Raw genomic sequence first — 8931 nt, 5'->3', positions numbered from 1 at the left:
TTCTAATTAATGAATTCAGAAAGCACTGCAGGATAGAAAAGCAACTCACAGTATTTGTATCCACTAGCATTGGTGGATTAAAACAATTTCATTTATAATAGTATTAAAAGGAATAATATACTTAGGACAATATTTAACTAAAGACTAGTATATTGAAAATTACTGACAGAATTAAAGATGACCTAAATAAAAAAAAAGATTTCCTTTATTCATGGATTGGAAGGCTAAATATTGTCAAGAGGGCAATACTACCAAAGGGATCTACAGATTTCATGTAATCGCTGTCATTATTCCAACAACTGTTTTTGCAGAAATGGAAAAGCTAATCCTAAAATTTGTATGGAATTGCAAGTGACTTCTGTCGCCAAAACAATCTTGAATCTTGAACAAGCTAGAGGACTCACTTCCATATTTCAAAACTTGCTACAAAGCTATAGTAATGAAAGCAGTCTGGTACTCAAATTAGAATAGACACATGGATCAATAAATAGATTGAGTGCAGAATAAACTCATACACTATGGTCAATTGATTTTCAAAAAAGGTGTCTAGGTAATTCAAAGGCAAAGAGTAGTCTCTTTAACAAATGGTGCTGAGATGACAGGATATCCACATACAAAAGAAAGACTTTAGACACATACTTCAGGCCATATACAATAATTAACTCAGTATGGGTCAAAGTTCTAAATGTAAGAGGAGGAACCATGAAACGTTAGAGAAAAATATAAAGACAAATCTTCATGTCCTTGGATTTGATCATGGTTTCTTAGCTATGCCACCGGAAGAACAGACAAGAGAAAAAATAAATGAAGTTCATCAAAATTAAAAAAAATAAAAACGTTTGTGGGTCAAAGGTCCTAGCAAGAAAGTAAAGACAATCTGTAAAATGGGAGAAAATTGTGAATTATTTATCTGCCAAAGTTCTAATATCCAGAATATATAAAAAAACTTTTACAACTCAACAACAAGAAGGCAGATAACCCAATTTAAAAAATAGAAAAAAGACTAGAAAATATGTTTCTCCAAAGAAGATACATAGCCAACAAGCACATAAAGATATGCAACAGTCAAAACAGAAATGTAAATTAAAACCAAGTGATACCACTTCATGCCCACTATAAGTTTAAAAAAAAAAAAGGAAAGAAAAGTACAAGTATTGATGAAGATGTGCAGAAATTGGAGCCCTCATACAGTGTTGGTAGGAATGCAAAATGTGCAGCTGCAATGGAAAACAGTTTGGCAATGCTTCAAATATTTAAACATAGAAGTACCATATGGCACAGAGTTTTTTCAAGAATTTTACTATCATATCTTTGTGTCTGAAGGCGGGATCTTTCATTTGAGAACAATAAAAACGGCAGGTAAATTGTGGAAAAAAAGGCTATTTGTTACCCCATTATAAAATTTTTTTTTTTAAAGTTAAAAAAAAAGAAAGAAAAGAAAAGGCTATTTGGAGTTCTTTTAGAACTTACCCTGCAGCAAAACAAATGAAATTGAATATTTAATGAAATCTCAAAGTCCAACCAATGTCAGCAGAAAAATGCCAAGATGGTTTTAAAAATTTATGACCCAGTAATTCCACTCCAAGGTGGATACCCAAAAGAACTGACAATAAGTATTTACACGACAGAAGTACACGTATATACATATGCCATAACAGCCTATTCACAGTAGCCAAAAGGTGGACACTAGAGAAATGTCCATCCCTTGAGGAATGGATAAACAAAATGATGAGTGTTCCAGCATGGACGTACCTTGAAATCATGCTAATTGGAAAAGGAAAGAGGAGAGGTCACATACTACGTGGTTCCATTTATATGAAATAACTAGAGTAGGTAAATCCATGGAGGCAGAAAGCAGATTAGTATTTGCCAGGGGCTGGGCAAATGGGTAATGGAGAAAAACTACTTCATGGATCTAGGGTTGCCTCTGGGGAATGAAAATAACTTGGAAGTAGATAGAGATAATACTTGCACAGCATTGTGAATATACTAAACATCGTTGAATTATACACATTAAAATGGTTAATTTCATGTGACATGAATTTTACCTCAAATTTAAAAAGTGGCAATATTTTTAAACATGTTAGTATTCCAAAGATTTATAAATGGTATTTGAAAAGCATTCAAGCTGTAAGTGATAAAAACTTATTTTAACAATCATAGTACTGGGAAATTTGAACAATATTTTATAAAAGTACATATTATATGTACATAGGGAAGGGATGATAATGTATGGGAAAGACATTTTGAAAGTGGTTATTTTTTCTCACAGTGAGTGACGTACCATATGTTTTTGACTGTATAATTTCCTAAGTGTGTTCTGGAATGAAATATAAGAAAATTCAAGCACTCAGAAAGAGTAATTATTAATATGGATATATGTAAATGGTATATGGTGCTGCTAAAGATTTTGTGCAAAAGTAAAAACAAGCTGTGTCTTAGTAATGAGAAAAAAATGTAAGAATAGTCCTTAAGTAAAAAGCAGTGACAAGGATACATACTAAAGTGTAAGGCCATTTTTGACATGGAAAATGCTTGTTTTCTAATGTTATATGACACCATGAGACAAAGTCATGTGTCTCATCTGATTGGAATTTATAGTCATTTAAGAATGTATCATTCCAAGTAGGGCATTGTCTGGCATTCAGTCTTAAGAGATACCTGGATCTTCTTCCTAGAGCTTCACCAAATGGCTTCTCCAACTCAACACACAAGGTCTAATATATGAGTCAGGATAATAACCATGTGGCCTTTTGCCTAGATTTGCTCTTCTCTAAGCCCTTGTGTAGAATCATTTTCTTTTCTTTCTTAGGCCTGGATCCCTGAGGATTGCCCCTTGATACCCCCCAACAATTTGATAGTATGAGAAAATGCTGGAGATATAATGCTGAGGGAAGAAGAACAGATATGGGAAGAATTGTTCAAGTGGGAATTGAAATCTGGAAAAGAGAAGATGCCTGATGAGATTGGGTGGCTTAGATCTCAGTTTGATATCCAAGGAAAACCTAAAGCAAAATACAAAAACTATGAGCAGGTTTCCTCAAACTGAGCAAGATACAGGGCAGCCATATTTTCTGGTGTCTTTGTCTCTTCATGGTGTTTTTTCAAACGTGAAGGGCGGGAGAAGAATGCTTGGAGCAGGGCTGGTTGGCTTTTCTGGGACTATACTGCCATCACGCGGAAATAGTTTGATGAATCCCAAGCCATGAATGCTTCCTCCATGCAAGGCCTAGCAGTTGAGGGAGCTCAGGCCAATGGGAGGTAGGATAGATCCTGAACCCAGCCTGGCCTCCCTACGTTTCTCTCTGTGGCCTGGCAGGAGCAGTGGACAGAGTCAGGGTCTTCGTGTAGCATCTGATGAGCGAGGCGCCAGGGCCCAGGACCTGGAACCCAGCCAGCTGCTGCCAGGAAGTCCAGGCACAGGAAGTAGGGAGGCGGGGCCTCAGTGTTTGCTAACAGTGAGGGCAGGACATAGATCCAAGTGCAGAAGCTGGGGACGTTTGTCCTGTGAATATGCCCTTTGGGGCCTAGGCATGCTGGCTATTGGTGTGTTGTGGGGCCTGGTCCCGTTGTGACAGCAGTGACAGAGTGCATTGGACAGGCCGATGCCAAGAACCCCAAGTAGCCGATGTCACGGATGGAGCTGAGGCATGCCAAAAGTCTAAAGTACCACTGCCTGGAGCAAGAAGGACCTGTATAGAAGGAATGGGAATACACTGACGTGCCAGCGTGGGCCAGCACATCTTCTGGGAGACTGGAGCTGCTCAAGTAGGTGAAAACCTTGAGGAATACTCTGAGCCCACCATCTGGCAGCTCCTGTTGCTTTGCAGGTTCATTGTAAAGCCCAAGGTCCATCCCTTTGTCCTGACAGGCCCCTGATGTTATCTCAGTTGTTGTAAGGAGGGCAGAGAGGTGACTGTGGCGGTTGGTATGCCCTTGAATAGGACAGCGTTATTTTGGCCTTGAGGAAACATCATTTGCCTCATACTGTTATGGGACCAAACTTGGGTCTGTTTGCGGTGAAGGAAAATGCAGCATTTACTGCAGGATGCCTAGCAAGGAATCCAGGTAGCTAGTGCTCAGAAGGCCCAAACTCCCTGATGGCTTTCAGGGAAAAGTTGTTAAAGTCAGGGTGAGAGAGCAGGGTTGTGGGATGTGTGACCATCTCGTGGACATTCTTCTGACTAGTTGGTGGTGAGGTCATCAGGAGTCAACGTCATCAACCTACTGGTTCCAACTGTTCTGGGCTCTACATGCTTGTGGGCAGCATATAGTTAACTTCTCCCGCCTGGTGGGGTTTCAGTATCTGTAAAACAGTTCACAGGATCTGGCTCAGGACATTATCTCTAGCCCTTGCTGAAGAACCAAAGGTCCTTGGCTTTGTTTAATGGTTAAACAATTACTATTTTGTCTTGTTTGACTGTTTTCCTTTCTTTCTGCATTTTATTCTCCAATTAAATGTACTCTTTGGAACTTGGGGAAGCCTAGGAGACTAAAGTTTTCCTATAGACAAGCGGCAGGTGGAGGACTTGCAGGGGATGGGTATCTGATCCTGGAAGGCCCCATAGGGTCTTGCTCACTAACAATCCTAGTTAGTGTTCTTCTCTGTGCCTGCTTCATAGGTGTATTCCTCAACAACCTTATAAGATATCCACCCTCTTGGTATGGAGACTCCAAATACCTCATGGCTAATAATTATAGAATCAAGAGGGTGACTAAAAATTCATGGGTGCCTCTCTCCTCATGGCATCCTTCTTAATCTCTTATGTCAGTATATGAAGCTTTTAAAAGAAAGGAAGTGATATCAGACTGTTGCTCTGCTGTGACCTTTTAGTGGTTCGAGGTGGTTTTTAGGTATGGCCTCTCCTGGACTCTGATAACCCAGGCAGGCATTCCGCTTTGAAAGGTAAACTTCCATTAATACCAGGGGAAGAGAACTGGCTTTTGTGACATTCTCACCTGCTCCTAGCTCTCCTTCAAGCTGGTCATGGTTGAGTTCACTGGTGGTGTGTAGACATTGGTGCTATTGGCAGATATGTTTCTTGGAGAGCTTTTGGGAAACACGCCTCAATGGCTCTAGGTCGTGTGAAAGAGAGAAATGACCTCTAACGTCCCCCTCCTGTTTCACCTTCAGTAGACCCAGAGAGTTTGGACCAGCGTAGCTGGGCTGCCTCTTATGGAGGAGTAGTCTGACCTGACCATTTTCTTGGAAGGGCACAGCCATATATTTGGAGACAGTGTCCCCATATCTGAAGCTAGAAATGTGGTTGGTTGTAGACCTGAAATTCCTTCAGCTCCACACTGTTGTGTTCATCCTTTGTGGACTATCTTTATTAGAGGCCCCGTGCCTAGTAGTGAATGGAAGCCTAAGGCAGTCTCACGTAACAAGTCTCAGTGATGGAGCCAAGTTTCATTAGTGTTTCCTTTGCAAGAGCTGATAGTGTGGATGGGCAATAGAGCCATCATTTTGTTTTTATTTTAATTTTTTTAATCCATTCATTTGAGCTCCCTTCAGCCCTCACAAAGCCTGAATTCCATTCCCTTTGTCCTAATAGGAAGAGACATTCTCTTCTTGTGTTTTAGGGAGAAAAGCCAACAGTTGGACTTTGAGAATCAAACCATAAAAGTTTGATAACAGCAGGTAAGAAAAGAGGCAAAGTGTGTTTTACTGTGTTTCTAACATGTATGATTATGTTGATCCAAACCCATGATCGTATATATTCTAGACAGCCAATATGTTCTTTGTGTTGTATGTATAAAATTTCCAAAAAAAAAATTCCCCCCAAACTAATGGTGTCTTTCTTTCTAAATCAATCTTTTGAGGGTGTACTTTTAAGCTTTATATATATATATATATACACATACACACACAATTTTATATACATAAAATGAAGGCTTGTAATATTGGCAAACAGGGTTTATTATTGATAATATTAATGTCAATTCGTTCCCCTCAATACTTTTGTAAACATCTGGTCTGATCCAAACCACCTTGTTTACATAAATCAAATTTTAAGACAGATTTACTTGTGTGAAACTAAATCTAGAAATATGTGTATATGTATTAAAATACATGATATAAATAAAAAGGTTATCAGTTGTAAACATGTTCTAAGATAGTGCTTTTCTTCTTGATCATCATATGATTATTTTCCAGATCCTTGGCATGCATGATTCCTTAATTTACTAATAAGAAAATATTGTAAGCCTTTTACCTAAGAGATGACGTTTAACACATACAGACACACACAAATGCCATAAAGTCAAAGGAAGTAATTGAATAATATTTAATGGCATGAGAAAAGACTGTTCTAATGTTAAATGATGAAACCATGAGACAAAACTCTGACTAACTTCTAATTGGAATTTAGTCATATGCACGTATATGTATCATCTCATTTGTGACATGCAGTAATGGCAGCTGTCTGGTACTTTCTCTCATGGCTCATGCCAAACTGTTACCTAAAATTTGACGTAAAAGGTGACAAAATGGAGAAATATTCCCAGGTTGTCTGCCAGGTGATCCAGGTCAAAGACCATTTGAATTTCTGACTTGTTGGGTTGAGAGAATGTCCAGGCTTCAAGCAATTTCTTCCTTTTCCATCTGGATTTACCTAATTTATCCCTTCAAGGAGACAATTTGATGTGACAGGAAAGTACTGGCCATATAAAGCTGAGTGAAGTAAATCGGAAGTGCATAGAGAAGGCCGTGTGGGAATGTAATTTCTGAAAGAACAAGCTACCTGATGAGGGTGGGTGGTTTTAGGCCTTAGTTTGACTTCAGATGGAAAACAAAAGCAAAAGTGTAGCAGTGTGAGCAGATTTCCTCATACTGGACAAAATGCTAGGCAGTCTGGTTCTTTTGTCTCTTGGTGGCGTTTTTTCAAACTAGAAGGGCGGGAGAAGAGAGTGCTGAGGACAGGGCCTGTTGGCCTACCTGCAGCACTACTGCCATCGTGCGGAAGCAGTTTCACAACACCCTCAGTTGTCATAGCTTCCTTCCTGTGAGGCCCACCCATCAAGGAAGGTTGGACCTATTAGGGGATAGAACAGGCTTGGGCTCCCAGCTGGGTCTCCTTGTCTCTTCGCCTAAGGTCGTATCTGGATGTTGGCAGTATCTTGGGGTAGAACCTGGAGTGCGAGGGGCCTGGAGTGAACCAGCTGCAGCCAGGAGGTCAAGGCACAGGAAGTGCTTTAACACTTCAGCCAAAAGGACTCAAGTCCCATAGCACAGGGATACCAAGTGAAAGCCTGTTAACTCTTGCGGTAAGGGGAAGGAACAGGAAACAAACGCCTACAGGAGATTTGTTTTTGTGTGAATTCTTCTAGGCCTGCCATATTGGAAGGAAACCTGGACCCCGCCCCACAACTTCCTGTGCCTTGACCTCCTGGCAGCAGCTGGTTCACTCCAGGCCCCTCGCACTCCAGGTTCTACCCCAAGATACTGCCAACATCCAGATACGACCTTAGGCGAAGAGACAAGGAGACCCAGCTGGGAGCCCAAGCCTGTTCTATCCCCTAATAGGTCCAACCTTCCTTGATGGGTGGGCCTCACAGGAAGGAAGCTATGACAACTGAGGGTGTTGTGAAACTGCTTCCGCATGATGGCAGTAGTGCTGCAGGTAGGCCAACAGGCCCTGTCCTCAGCACTCTCTTCTCCCGCCCTTCTAGTTTGAAAAAAACGCCACCAAGAGACAAAAGAACCAGACTGCATGACATTTTGTCCCATATGAGGAAATCTGCTCACACTGCTACAGTTTTGCTTTTGTTTTCCATCTGAAATCAAACTGAGGCTTAAAACCATCCACCCTCATCAGGTAGCTTGTTCTTTCAGAAATTACATTTCCACCCTACCTCGCCTATGCATTTCTATTTTTCTTCACTCAGCATTTTATATTCAGTATTTTCTCTTGGCATCAAGTTTTGTGCCTCAAGGGAGAAGTCTGAGATATCCAAGTTTAAGAGAGAAAGGAAAATCCCAGAAGTTCAAAGCCTAGAATAGGATATCTCTAGCTGTCCAGCCTATCTCTGAGGCTGTCAGAGATTCTGATTCCATTTTTGGTCTTAGCACTTAAACCTCTATTTTGTAGGAAGTAGCCCTTTTCTAAGCCTCACAATAGGGCCTATTTAGTGTTCTTCACTCTATTCAAAATGATGCCTTAAGTGCAGTGACACATTTCTCTACACTCCTTTCATAATAGACATGCTCTTTTTGTAGCATATGCTTGTTGTGGGTCTCATTTAAGATGGCAGTTTCATTAAACAGCTTTCTTCTATATCTTGAGATTTTTGTTTATTATTTATTGAACTGTGTTACCATTTTTCAGTAGAAATACCTTTTATTTGTAAATGGATAGAGGAAATAAGGGAATGTTCTCCAAAAAAGAAAATCACTGATGTAAATGGACCATATCAATCAAAATAATCAACGATTAAATTTATGGGTATTCGCTTCTGATTCTTTTGCTTTACACATACACCAATCTTAAGCCCTCAAAGAAGACATAGAGAATTGAATTAATCAATAAACATACATTACTTATTAAATAAAGTTTTGAAATCTTTATATGCATTAGTCATTTGTTTGGGACAAAAATCACTTAATATATTAAGATAGTATTTTATAGTTCACATTGTCCATTGTCTTACTAGTAATTTTAGAAACGATTAATGAAAGTTACCAAATTTTATCTAATTTGAAATTAAGGTATATGTTTTAAATTTCATTTGACTCAAATAGGAAATAAAAGGGAACTGACATAGCATTCAAGAAGGAATTAAAGAAAGAAGACACCAAATCAAATTCTATTATTCCTGTAGATGCTTTACTCAGAGGAAAACTTTCATCTATAAATGCTTTTATAATTTTTAAATTAAAGAAATAAGATAGAAAAAATGAACTCATTTTACTAAATGTTAATAAACAATCAA

General features: G+C 39.3%; 1 long non-coding RNA gene across 7 annotated transcripts in view; it reads left to right on the top strand.

Moving 5' to 3' along the window:
- Positions 1 to 6105, top strand: part of LOC105079659 (uncharacterized) — a 48409-nt gene extending 42304 nt beyond the window's left edge. For 6 of the 7 annotated variants that reach the window (XR_012504898.1, XR_012504896.1, XR_012504901.1 and 3 more), the window contains one exon: positions 2813 to 6105. This is a non-coding gene — a long non-coding RNA (uncharacterized LOC105079659). Of the gene's footprint in view, positions 1 to 2789 lie in introns of all 7 variants that reach the window. The other variant, XR_012504900.1, reaches the window with a different exon arrangement.
- Positions 6106 to 8931: the final 2826 nt, after the last annotated feature.

The sequence above is a fragment of the Camelus bactrianus genome, chromosome X (assembly GCF_048773025.1).
Source record: "Camelus bactrianus isolate YW-2024 breed Bactrian camel chromosome X, ASM4877302v1, whole genome shotgun sequence".
NCBI lineage: Eukaryota > Metazoa > Chordata > Mammalia > Artiodactyla > Camelidae > Camelus > Camelus bactrianus.
Note: the sequence above shows the minus strand (reverse complement) of the source record. Positions and strands in the feature narration are given on the sequence as shown.